Consider the following 12,244-nt stretch of genomic DNA (forward strand, 5'->3'; position numbering starts at 1 on the left):
TTGTTCAGAAGGTTGTTATCATCCATCCAGATGGAGGATCACTAACAGGAGGATGGGAAGACTCCCGAATGCACACTCACTGGAATCTGGTGGATACGGAAGTGTTTACAGGTAAGACCATTTAAATGGGCAGCATTTATAGAGTGACTATAAAAAGTCAGCAGTGTCAATAATGTTAATGTGCTTGTGCGGAGTAATACAGCAAATGCTAATATAATAGCTTTGAGATGCTTGTAAAGAAAAGCATCTGGACTTCTTTAATTTGCTTGAAGATGTTTCACCTCTCATTCGAGAAGCTTATTCAGTTCTAGGGTCAAATGGTGGAGAGTCCCAGAGTCCCAGTCCAGTATTTGACCCTAGAGCTGAAGAAGCCTCTCGGATGAGAGGTGAAACATCTTCAAGCAACTTAAAGAAGTCCAGATGCTACGTAGTTTTAATATTACTTTTATTACTGTTTCCGAGTCACAAAATACACTTTTAACATATTTTCAAGGAGGAATGTAGCTGTGTAAACTTCAAATATCTGCTCGGATTATCAAGACAGCACATATTTGCAAAAGTGCTCCGACGTTTTCGGAGATGTCTGTTACCCACAAGTTCGATAGCTGGTAAAGCAGGTTAAACATGATAAATAAGTCACTTAGATACCATAAAAATCTTATTGTTTGGCTTTTTTCAGTGTTTTATTTGTTCCTGAGTAAATTAGTTTGGTTGAGATTAAAGTTATAGTTTTCACACAGCTGAATAAACGTCAAACAGAAAACTGATTAAACAAAGTGTGAAGGATCGAGAATTTACTCCGATGTCCTGCTATACATTAGCGAGCAAGGAGCACACGGCTTATTAAAATCCACCGAGACAGCTGGTGATGTCATGACCCTGTGCCTTCTCGGCTGTCTCTGTATGGCTACAAGTATGTTGCGTCTCTCTCTCCCCTCCTGCGCACTGCGCTCTACCGGGGCGGAGTCATGACGGCTCCAGCCCCTGGCTCGGACACCTGTGAGTAATCATCTCATCACCACGCTCACTTCTTAAGGCGGTGGTTGAGAAGGCTTCTTCGCTGGATTATTGTGTAACACTCGTCAGTGTCACTGTAAGTCAAGCTTTCTTCTCGAGTTTCTTTGTGCTGCAACTTACCTGTCCTTCCTCCCTGTGCCAGATTCTCGCCAGCCTGAGGACCACCATTGGGTGAGCTAAAAGCCGGAGTCCGAGCCAACCTGAGCCCCTGCAAGGATTGTGTACATAGCCCCGTCCCTTCCCGTGCCTGTGTTCCCCGGAGACCCTCTTCCTGTGCCCCCTCACCTGTATATATTTGCACCTGGTGTCTGTGTGTGTAAATAAATTGTGAACTCTAGTGACGGTCTGCCTCCGAGTCTCTCCTGAGCCTGACAGAATAATCCAGCCATCGTTATGGACTCGGCAGACCCAGCCTCGGCAGCGACAGCCCCCATGTCTCTGGAGGAGCTTCTGCACTGACACGAACAAATGCTAGTAAGGCTCAGTGGAGAAGTGGCATCTCTGACTCAGGCTTTCGCCCAGCGGATTCCTCTGGCCGACAACCCGCTTTCTGTGGCCCCTCCCCAGGTAACACACGCTCCTGCCGTCACTACTGCAGCCACTGCTACTCCGGCTGCTAGCGCGGTAGCTTCAGTAGCTTCCGCGGTGTCGCTGGATAAGCTTTTACCTTCACCTGAGGCCTTTTCTGGGGAGATGGGAAAATGTGCGGGATTTTTGTTGCAGTGTTCTATGCAGTTTCAATTACTACCGCATGTGTTTGTTACTGACGGAGTTAAGATTGCTTACGTCACCCAGCTACTACGAGATCGAGCCCTGGCCTGGGCCCAGGCCCAGCTGCAGGCTTGCCCCGGAATGTCTTACGATGACTTCCTGTCTCGCTTCAAGTCGGTGTTTGACAAAGGCTCTAGTACGGAGGCTGCTGGCTATCGTTTGATTAATCTGAAGCAAGGTAGGCGAAGCATGGCTGACTTTTCTGTTGATTTCTGGACCCTAGCTGCACAAACCAAGTGGGGACCTGAGGCTCTGAAGACCACTCTGTTAAATAATATCCGTGAAGAGCTCAAGGATGAGATAATGATGCGTGAGCTTCCTGCTTCTCTTAACGCTTTAATGTCCCTGTGTATTCAGGTGGATGATCGCCTGCGGGCGCGCCAGAGCTCACGAAGACAGCCGTTTCGCGAGCCTCTGGCTTCTCGGGACCCCCAGCCCGACGCACGGGAGGCTAGAGCCTCCGGAACTGAGGAGGAGGTACCCATGCAGCTGGGACGCTCTCGACTCACTCCTGCGGAACGTCAACGCCGGTTTTCCGTGGGTGAGTGTTTGTATTGCAGTCGCAAGGGGCATTACATCTCTGCCTGCCCGGCACTGGCAAAAGGAGGCGCCCGCCAGTAATGGAGGGGGTACTGGTGGGCAACCTGTCCGGCAACAAACCTCTTCCCCGTCTCTTGCTGTCTGCAAAACTCACCCTCCGGTCGATGTCCCATTCCCTCTCTGTGTTAATTGACTCTGGTGCAGAACAGAATTTCATTGATGCGTCGCTGGTCTCCAAGTTCTGCATCAGCACACGGCCACTGCCTCATCCTCTACGCGTGTCCGCCCTGTCCGGTCACCGGCTGCCAGACATAACACACATCACCTTACCTGTCACACTCACTCTGTCCGGTAACCACGTTGAGAACATTTGCTTCTGTGTGTTTAAAGCACCAGTGACCCCGCTCGTACTAGGTTATCCTTGGCTTTCACTACACAACCCCCATATTGACTAGAAGAAGGAGCAAATTATGGGGTGGAGTACAGACTGCCACATGACCTGCCTTCGGGCCGCCTCGCTGTCTGTCCCTTCTCCCCTCCCCGAGAAGTCTTCAAAAGCGCCAGAGTTATCGGCAGTTCCTCCCGTCTATCATGACCTCGCAGCAGTTTTTAGTAAGGATCAGGCGAGCTCGCTTCCAACACGCCCTATGACTGCGCCATCGATCTTCTCCCTGGGGCTCCCCTGCCCTCTGGCCTTTACAGCCTCACACAGCCCGAAAGGGAAACCATGGAGAGATACATCAATGACTCTCTGGCAGCTGGGATAATTCGTCCGTCGTCTTCTCCAGTGGGGGCAGGTTTCTTCTTTGTTGACAAAAAAGACAAAACGCTCCGGCCGTGTATTGATTTCCTCGGCCTCAACAAGATCACAGTAAAAAACAAATACCCTCTTCCCCTCCTGAATTCCGCTTTCGAACTGCTCCAGGGGGCCACAGTGTTCAGCAAACTAGACCTGCGAAACACATACCACCTGGTGAGAATCCGTGAAGGAGATGAGTGGAAGACCGCCTTCAACACACATATCGGACACTTCGAGTATCTCGTCATGCCCTTTGGCTTAACCAATGCGCCCGCGGTCTTCCAGGCTCTAGTTAACGATGTTTTGAGGGATTTTATTAATCGATGTGCTTTTGTTTACCTTGATGACATTCTCATTTTCTCTAAATCTCAGGCTGAGCACGAGAGTCACGTGAGGCAGGTCCTGCAGCGCCTCCTGGAGAACCGGCTGTTCGTGAAGGCAGAGAAATGTGAATTTCATGTGGACACGGTGGCCTTCCTTGGCTATATCATCTCTCGTGGGGATCTCAAACCTGACCCTGAAAAGGTCCAGGCTGTGGACTGGCCCCAACCACCAAACCGCCAGCAACTCCAACGGTTCCTAGGATTCGCCAACTTCTACCGACGCTTCATAAAGGACTACAGTAAGATTGCTTCACCTCTCACTAAACTTACCTCTCCCAAAGTTCCTTTTAAGTGGGACCTCTCTGCACAGGAGGCCTTTTCCCTGCTAAAGGAGAAGTTCGCTACTGCCCCCATCCTCCGTCAACCCGACCTCAGGCAACCGTTCGTGGTGGAGGTAGATGCTTCTGACACTGGAGTGGGAGCTGTTCTGTCACAAAGATTCGAAGGTACACTCCATCCCTGTGCATTCTTTTCTCGTCGTCTCTCACCTGCAGAACAGAACTACGGCATCGGTGATCGGAAGTTGCTAGCGGTCAAACTGGCTCTGGAGGAGTGGAGGCACTGGCTCGAAGGCGCGGAACACCCGTTCATCGTGTGGACCGACCATAAGAACCTTGAGTACATCCGGTCCGCCAAACGCCTAAACTCCCGGCAAGCCAGGTGGGCCCTCTTCTTCACAAGATTCAATTTTTCCATCACCTACAGGCCTGGGTCCCGCAACGTGAAGCCCGATGCGCTCTCCCGTCAGTTCTCCAGTACGGAGGGAGACCCTGATCCTGAACCGATTCTACCAGCTACCTGTGTTATTGGAGCTGTCATGTGGGAGATCGAAGCTCTCGTGCGAGAGGCCCAGGATACTGACCCCGACCCGGGCACGGGCCTCCCTGGTCGGTTGTTTGTCCCTGCTGCCGTCCGCGCCCAAGTGCTGCACTGGGGCCACACTGCCCGGTTCACCTGTCATCTCGGAGCCCGCCGCACCATCACCTTCCTCCGGCGATTCTTCTGGTGGCCCTCCTTGGACAAGGACGCCAGGGAGTACGTTAGGGCATGCGCCACATCAGAATCAGAATCAGAATCAGAATCGTGTTTATTGGCCAAGTATATGTGCAGACAAATACAAGGAATTTGGTTCCGGTAGATGGTGGCTCTCAAGCACAGCAATGTAAAAACACACACACACACACACACACACACACACACACACACACACACACACACACACACACACACACACACACACACACACACACCTATATGTACATTACGCATGCATACACATACATACACAAAGCTGTGTAAACCAACTATAAATAACTAAACTTATGTACATAAAATACAGAAATGAAATGAGGTGGAATGAATACTACAGAATGTACATAAGGTGCAGTTGCAGTCTGGCAGTGGGAAGCAGTGTGACAGGTCAACTGTTTAGGAGGGAGATGGCGAGGGGAAAGAAAGTGTTCCTGTGTCGGGTGGTCTTGGTTTGCAGGCTTCTGTACCGTCTGCCAGAGGGCAGCAGGTCAAAAAGTCTGTGTCCAGGGTGTGAGGGGTCTGTGACGATTTTCCCTGCCCGTTTCCTGGTTCTTGAGAGGTACAGATCCTGGATGGAGGGCAGGGGGGCACCGATGATCCTTTCTGCTGCCCGTACAGTCCGCTGCAGTCTGCTCCTGTCCTGTTTAGGACATGCGCCCGGAACAAGCGTCCCAACCAACCACCCGCCGGGCTTCTTCAACCGCTCCCCACGCCAGGGCGACCCTGGTCCCACATAGCTCTGGACTTCATTACGGGGCTTCCACCGTCATCAGGTAACACCACCATCCTAACCGTCGTTGATCGTTTTTCTAAGGCAGCTCATTTCATCGCCCTCCCGAAGCTTCCTACGGCCCTGGAGACCGCCCGGCTGCTCACCACCCACGTCTTCCGGCTTCACGGCATCCCGATGGACATCGTCTCTGACCGCGGGCCCCAATTCACCTCTCGGGCTTGGAAGAAATTCTGCACGCAGATCGGCGCCAAGGTCAGTCTCTCTTTGGGCTTCCACCCTCAGAGCAATGGACATACTGAGCGTACCAACCAAGAGCTCGAAGCAGCACTCCGCTGTGTCGTCTCTCACAACCAGACCACTTGGAGCGAGCAACTTCCCTGGATTGAGTACGCCCACAACTGCCTGACCTCATCAGCCACGGGACTGTCGCCATTCGAAGCCTCACTAGGCTACCAACCACCCCTGTTCCCAGCCGTGGAAGGTGAGCATACCGTCCCTTCAGTACAACATCATTTCCGCAGGTGCCGCCGGGCCTGGCGGTCCACCCAAGCCGCTCTGCTACGGACAGCGGAGCGCAACAAGGCGCTCGCCGACCGCCGCCGGATCCCTGCGCCGGACTATACGGTTGGGCAAAAGGTATGGCTCTCCTCGCGCTTTATTCCCATTCGTGCTGAGTCAAAGAAACTTTCCCCAGCGTTCATCGGTCCATTCGAGATCGAGGCCCTGGTCAACCCTGTGTCAGTCCGTCTAAAGCTGCCTCGCAACATGCGTATCAATAATGTTTTTCATGTCTCCCAGGTCAAACCCGTGCTCTCCAGCCCGTTGTGCCCTCCTTCCGGGCCCCCTCCGCCCGCCCGGCTCGTGGATGGGCAGGAAGTGTTTAACATCACCCGCATTATGGACTCTCGGCGGCGGGGGAGGGGCGTTCAGTACCTGGTGGACTGGGAGGGCTACGGGCCAAAAGAACGTTCCTGGGTGCCCCGGTCGGCGGTTCTGGCTCCTGGTCTGCTCCGCGAGTTTCACCGGCGGCATCCGGGTAAGCCTGGTGGGTCGCTGAGAGGCTCCCGTTGAGGGGGGGGGGGGGGGGGGGGGGGGTACTGTCATGACCCTGTGCCTTCTCGGCTGTCTCTGTATGGCTACAAGTATGTTGCGTCTCTCTCTTCCCTCCTGCGCACTGCGCTCTACTGGGGCGGAGTCATGACGGCTCCAGCCCCTGGCTCGGACACCTGGGAGTAATCATCTCATCACCACGCTCACTTCTTAAGGCGGCGGTTGAGAAGGCTTCTTCGCTGGATTATTGTGTAACACTCGTCATTGTCACTGCAAGTCAAGCTTTCTTCTCGAGTTTCTTTGTGCTGCAACTTACCTGTCCTTCCTCCCTGTGCCAGATTCTCGCCAGCCTGAGGACCACCATTGGGTGAGCTAAAAGCCGGAGTCCGAGCCAACCTGAGCCCCTGCAAGGATTGTGTACATAGCCCCGTCCCTTCCCGTGCCTGTGTTCCCTGGAGACCCTCTTCCTGTGCCCCCTCACCTGTATATATTCGCACCTGGTGTCTGTGTGTGTAAATAAATTGTGAACTCTAGTGACGGTCTGCCTCCGAGTCTCTCCTGAGCCTGACAGGTGATGCAAATCGGAAGGCTCGACTGTCCCATTTCACAGCCTTGCACTTCCGGCCTTCGAAGGACCTGGCCCACATAGACCGTGAAGTCCGGGTCCTCCGAAGGATGCGGCCTATGAATTGGGACATACCTATTATTACATGTTTTACCATCTTTATGGTGCTAGTTACGGTGTAAACATTTGCTTATATTGTAGTAAAGCAATTACTGTTTAAACAATGTTAGGACAGAAATATTAGCTTCTGCCATGACTAATTACGTTACTAGTTAATAAAGTTACCAGTAAAGAGATTAATCACTGCCACAGATTCACAGTAAATTTCCCAATTAGCTTCACTGAATCTATAATAAATATGTGCTAGTTCCCGTGTTTCATTTAAACTGTATGATACTCATGCTGACCCAGGGTCAGTGTAAAAATACAATCCTAGCTGTCTGAACAAAGTCTGGCTCCTTCAATCCTGCATGAGAAACCTCAGGGTGCAGGTTTATTGAGCCTCTTTCCTGCTGGCACACCTGAGAGTCAGCTAGAAACCTACAGTAACGTTTACATCATGCAAAGACTGCCAGACTCTGTAATACTGTAAATGATCAGTGACTCAGGTTAACTCTTAACTTCAAACAGTACCTCTCTGACTGTGTGTGTTTGCTGAACATTTAGAATCAGGATTTCAGTCAAGTTGCATTGAATTTGTTGAAAACAGGTTGAAGACAGCTCAGAGAGTTTTGAAGATGCAAATTTAGCATTATGACTGATGGTTGTTTGTAAAGTCTAGTTACCTTCTACGCTGTGTTTCTGTGAATAATTTATGTTTGTGGTATCATCTTCAAACTTCTTTCAGAAGAGCAAAGAGAAGTACTGTTGCTTCATCTTTAATCCTTTAACGCAGAACTGGATTGGAAATCAAAAGGTCCTCAAAAGCTTTTTCTCCTCCCCAACCCTCAAAGCCAAACTTCACCCATGAGAGTTGATGGGATAAGATTTTTTAAAAGTGACATTATCAGAAACAAAGGTGGGCAGCAATACTTAATATTTGCTTTTAACGTAATCATCATTTATATAGCAGTCTTGTATTTGTTAAACATTTTCCAGGACAGTATCTGGCAGGTGACTCCTGAGTCACCTGAAGAACTGATTTCATTCATGGGGGAACTCCAGTAAGTAAGAATTCTAAAAATGGGAACCCAGACAGACAAGTGCAGAATTGTGACAGAAATGTCAATGTGTTAGCTGACATAGGAGGACAGCTACATGTATATGGGGCGCCGTTTGTAAAGTGAAACATGCTGAAATTAAAGGCAACATTTTTCCACATTTAGCTCAAAACCTTACAAAAACATGTTTTTTCAAGTCAATTTTTTTTTTACAACATTTAGTAAAATATTGGTAACTTTTTATATTTAAAGCACAATTTTAAAACCCATTGATAATTTAGATCCAAAAGTTCTGAGAGAACTGAATTAAAAAAACATGGCAGACCTCAGGTCAGATTTGATAGAGATATATGCATATTTTATGATATTTATGTATCCCAGATAATTGTTTTTTATCTTGTCATGGGAGACCGACCCCTTCCTCTGAAGTTAACTGCAGCCCAAGATAACTACTGGGGGTATTTGCATACTCATAACCAGTGGGGTAATAAGAGCAAGCCAAAAACTGGCAGCCTTCACAGCCACAGATGAGCTAGAAGAGCTAGAAGCTCTACTCATCGAGAAACTCTTGGAGGAATTGCTAAGCCTAACAGGGGACAGGTGCCCAAATAACATGATATAACCCCACATACAGCTGAGCCATAAAGTGAACCAAGTCATTTAGTTAAAGACAGCATGGGATCAAATGCATCTAACCAGCCACTAGTTCCCACACTGGAGTTCCCTGACACTGAGTGTTTTTTTGTTTTTTGTTTTGTTTTTTTTAAATTTATTTTTATTAGATCTTTATTTATCCAGGTAAAAATCTCATTGAGATTAAAAATCTCATTTCCAAGAGAGACCTGGCATCATGGCAGCAAAAGTCAAAAATACTGTCACTTCCATTTTGATGGCAAGAAGAAGAATGCTTCAAAGAAGTGCCATTCACGGTCTCAGTGAACAGTGTGCCGATCATGGTCACACACTGCATGTCGTTTTAAACTGATTAACTGATCACAAACTTTGAAATATGTATTGTTGTTGGGAGATGTTGTTAGTGCATGCTAGTGTTTGTTTTTAGAAATTGTTCAGTTCTGTTTTCTATTTTGATGACCACCTACAACCCACAATACTGTCTTCAAAGTGTTGTTTTCAGTTCCGCTCTTTTAACATCTATGAAGTGCCTGTTCATTTTTTATTCAAATTAGTTTGACATAAATGTTAGTGATTCCTTCATGATCTTTTAATGCTTACACTAAACTGTACAGGTCTACATTAGAGACATTTGTGTTACCTATTTCTGAGACTGGGCTGCTTGACTACAATTTGGAAGTGGATGCAAAATCACATGGAGTGTGCTGTAGTTTCTTTTTTAATATGATGGAATGAACACAGGAGGTATCCACTTTTGACAATGCAAAGATTGTTCTGATCCCATTTCTACCTGTATCTACTGTTTCACGATTTAACTGAATTTTGCTCAACTATAATTGTCAGGATATATATGTATTCCAGTTCACATAGGGCGCAGGAATGAAACAGACTTATCAAATGTTCTTTGATTGGGTACACAATATGAAGTTAATAATTTTCTTACAAATAAAACTACAATGACAAACATGAACAGCTGTGCTTATTTTTGAGACATGAATGTTTGTAAACAACTTTATCTTTCAAATGTGTTAATATTTACATTTGTAGGCTGAACTGTAATGGTGAACCTGAGGTGACGGCCAACAGAAAGTAAATAACAGAAAGAAAGGAAAAACAAAATTGAACAAGCAATGTCTTTACCCTGTGCGGTGTGTGAAGGCTGTGCACACAATCATCTCATTCACTGTTGTAAACAGTCACTGCTAGCTAACATGACTGACTCTGTCTCCGTGGTTACATCATATCATATATATTTAAGATAAGATAAGATCAGATAACTCTTTATTGTCATTGCACAGTCATACATAGTACAATAGTACAATCAAATTGGAAAACTGTCTCATGTCGGCACTACATACAACACGACACGACACAGTAACTTAACTTAGTAATAAAATGAAGAATAAATGTATGTATATTGCACACTGTTACTATTGCACATTAGTTTTTATTGTACCTTGTTTTTTATAAATATAATATAAGTTATTATTGTCATTGTTGTTACCCCCCCAAACAAGTCTAGGGAGGTGGCCAATCAGGTCTGCTGTTTGCATTGATTAGGGCTATTGGCCTGTTGTAAAGCTGTCCTTGAGTCTGTTTGTCCAGGACCTCAGCAGCCTGAATCTCCTGCCAGACGGCAGCAACTTAAACACCTGGTGTCCTGGGTGTGTACCGCCCCGTAGGATACTGCCTGCCCTCTTGAGACAGCGAGTGCTGTACAGGTCCTTCAGGGAGGGAAGAGGATGCCCAATGATTTTTTGGGCCATATTAATGACCTTCTGAAGTGCCTTTTTGTGTGCCGTGGTGCAGGTGGAGTACCATACAGAGATGCAGTATGTCAGCACACTTTCAAGGGAGCAGCAGTAAAAGATAATCAGCAGCTCCTTCTTCAGATCCATTTTTCTGAGGATTCTCAGAAAGTGGAGATACTGTTGGGCCTTCTTCAAAACCGCAGAGGTGTTTGAGCTCCATTAGAGGTCTGTGTCTATGTGCGCACTCAGAAACTTGAAACTGGAGACCCTTTCCACACACTCCCCGTTGATGCTGACAGGCTGCAGCCCAGACTTCCTCCTTCTAAAGTCGACTACCAGTTCTTTTGTCTTGGTGGTATTGAGGTCCAGGTTGTTGTATACACACCAATCTGACAGCCTCTGAACTTCAGTTCTGTATGCCGTCCCATCTCCCCCAGAGATAAGCCCCACCACGGTGGTATCATCTGCAAACTTAATGACTGCGTTGTCTGGGTCGGAACTAGCACAGTCATGTGTGTACAGAGTGTACAGTTGGGGACTCAGTACACAACCTTGTGGAGAGTCGGTGTTAAGGCTGAGGGCTGAGGAAAGATAGGCCCCACTCCAACTCTCTGTACACAGTCTGACAGTCTCTGATCCAGCAGCAGGTGGTAGAAGGAAGTAGGTTATCCAGCAGTTTAACTATTAGCCCGTCGGGGAGTACTGTATTGAAAGCAGAGCTAAAGTTAACAAAGAGCAGCCTGGCTCTTAGCTATGTAAACAGCTTCCAAAGATACTACCATAGCTCTCTGCAGCTGTAACAGATTCACTGTTTGCTAATCATTTCATAATTTTGATAGTTATGAGGAAAGACAATGTTTTTAAGGTCATGCTAGGTGGTTACTATTGTGGTTGCTGTGGACAAGGGTGGACGGTGAGTCTGATTCCTGTTGTTAGCTGTCTGTCGTAGGAGGGCTGCGTTCCATTTAGAAGTGGCGACAGTCTGCTGTAACTCGAATTCAAACCCAATTGTCCTTTAAGAAAAGGCCTTTTATAGCTGCTCATGACACGCACACACAGGGACATAAAGCACTTTGCCTCACCATGATAATGCAACTTTACTAAAACCTTTAAAGTATATGATATAAAACAGAAAAATGAAGCAACCAGAGGTTTGTTTTGTCCCATAGACTGATTTATCTATGGGGCTGATTTCTGCTAATAACGTCCATTGTATGGACCGATAACATCTGAAGCGGGTGGGTGGCTGTAATGTACCATGGAGTACATGTGGGCCTGCACTGTGGGACCCAAATTGATCACCCACTGTGCCCTTGATATTGGCTTCAAATGTGCTTTGGGTACTATGTGGAACCCGCTTTGCTTAAGCACCTTTTCCATTCGTACCTACTCAGGTCGACTTGCCATGGATTAACACGACTCAACTCAGATCAATTGATTTTCCATTACGCCCCAGTGTGTGCTTGTCTTTAACCTCTTGAGCCCCAAGGCTACCTGATCTCCTGCCATTTGTTCCCATATCAGGGGGCGTTGGGGTTTAAGAGGTTAAAACAATGCATCCGTACGTCATGCGATGAAATTAATATGTGACACATGTTAACAAAAAAAAGGTGGACATTGAAGTGAATATATACCTGGTGTTCGGTCTGTAGCTTTTCGTCACACTATCATGTTGTTTTAAGTAGCTATTTCCTTTCTTGTCAAGTTTCAAAAATGTCAGTTTTGATTTTTGACAACGAGTCGCTCTTATGACTCATCGAATGACACTAGTGACCAGACAATTGGTAGCATGCAGTCTGATGACTTACAT

Source organism: Pelmatolapia mariae, linkage group LG20 (genome assembly GCF_036321145.2).
Source record: "Pelmatolapia mariae isolate MD_Pm_ZW linkage group LG20, Pm_UMD_F_2, whole genome shotgun sequence".
In the NCBI taxonomy this organism is placed as follows: Eukaryota; Metazoa; Chordata; class Actinopteri; order Cichliformes; family Cichlidae; genus Pelmatolapia; species Pelmatolapia mariae.